The sequence below is a fragment of the Triticum aestivum genome, unplaced genomic scaffold (assembly GCF_018294505.1).
Source record: "Triticum aestivum cultivar Chinese Spring unplaced genomic scaffold, IWGSC CS RefSeq v2.1 scaffold5151, whole genome shotgun sequence".
NCBI classification, from domain to species: Eukaryota; Viridiplantae; Streptophyta; class Magnoliopsida; order Poales; family Poaceae; genus Triticum; species Triticum aestivum.
The window spans coordinates 1-1,042 of NW_025292367.1; the positions used below are offsets into that span (position 1 = coordinate 1).

The 1,042-nt window shown below is 50.2% G+C and overlaps 3 non-coding genes across 3 annotated transcripts; all 3 read left to right on the forward strand.

Moving 5' to 3' along the window:
- The first annotated feature begins 249 nt into the window (after positions 1-249).
- On the forward strand, positions 250-368 carry LOC123178913 (5S ribosomal RNA). Its single transcript, XR_006489959.1, has one exon. It is a non-coding gene; the product is annotated as a 5S ribosomal RNA (ribosomal RNA).
- Positions 369-448: 80 nt separating this feature from the next.
- Positions 449-571, forward strand: LOC123178914 (5S ribosomal RNA). Its single transcript, XR_006489960.1, has one exon. It is a non-coding gene; the product is annotated as a 5S ribosomal RNA (ribosomal RNA).
- Positions 572-868: 297 nt separating this feature from the next.
- Positions 869-987, forward strand: LOC123178912 (5S ribosomal RNA). Its single transcript, XR_006489958.1, has one exon. It is a non-coding gene; the product is annotated as a 5S ribosomal RNA (ribosomal RNA).
- The last annotated feature ends 55 nt before the right edge of the window (positions 988-1,042 follow it).

Consider the following 1,042-nt stretch of genomic DNA (forward strand, 5'->3'; position numbering starts at 1 on the left):
TAATATATTTACCGTGTTTTATTATTTTGCACGAGTGCGGTAAGTCATAGCTGGGTGCTCACGATTCACGGGTCCAGCGTCGGCGTTGTGGCGCGACAAGCGTGCACTAGTGCGGTTGACAGGGAGGGGTGGAAACCGCGTTAAACTCGTCTCCGTAGTTGAGAGGGAGCGGCCAAAGCAATGTGCAATCGTCTTTGTAGTGGAGCTGGGAGGGGCAAGGATAAGGGACGAAGACCGGGGTAACATGTCGGATGCGATCATACCAGCATTAAAGCACCGGATCCCATCAGAACTCCGAAGTTAAGCGTGCTTGGGCGAGAGTAGTACTAGGATGGGTGACCTCCTGGGAAGTCCTCGTGTTGCATTCCCTTTTTAATTTTTTTTGCGCCGCTTGCAAAACAAAACGCACGTGTAAGTAATATATTTACCGTGTTTTATTATTTCGCACGAGTGCGGTAAGTCATACCAGCACTAAAGCACCGGATCCCATCAGAACTCCGAAGTTAAGCGTGCTTGGGCGAGAGTAGTACTAGGATGGGTGACCTCATGGGAAGTCCTCGTGTTGCATTCCCTTTTTAATTTTTTTCGCGCCGCTTGCAAAACAAAACGCACGTGTAAGTAATATATTTACCGTGTTTTATTATTTTGCACGAGTGCGGTAAGTCATAGCTGGGTGCTCACGATTCACGGGTCCAGCGTCGGCGTTGTGGCGCGGCAAGCGTGCACTAGTGCGGTTGACAGGGAGGGGTGGAAACCGCGTTAAACTCGTCTCCGTAGTTGAGAGGGAGCGGCCAAAGCAATGTGCAATCGTCTTTGTAGTGGAGCTGGGAGGGGCAAGGATAAGGGACGAAGACCGGGGTAACATGTCGGATGCGATCATACCAGCACTAAAGCACCGGATCCCATCAGAACTCCGAAGTTAAGCGTGCTTGGGCGAGAGTAGTACTAGGATGGGTGACCTCCTGGGAAGTCCTCGTGTTGCATTCCCTTTTTAATTTTTTTCGCGCCGCTTGCAAAACAAAACGCACGTGTAAGTAATATA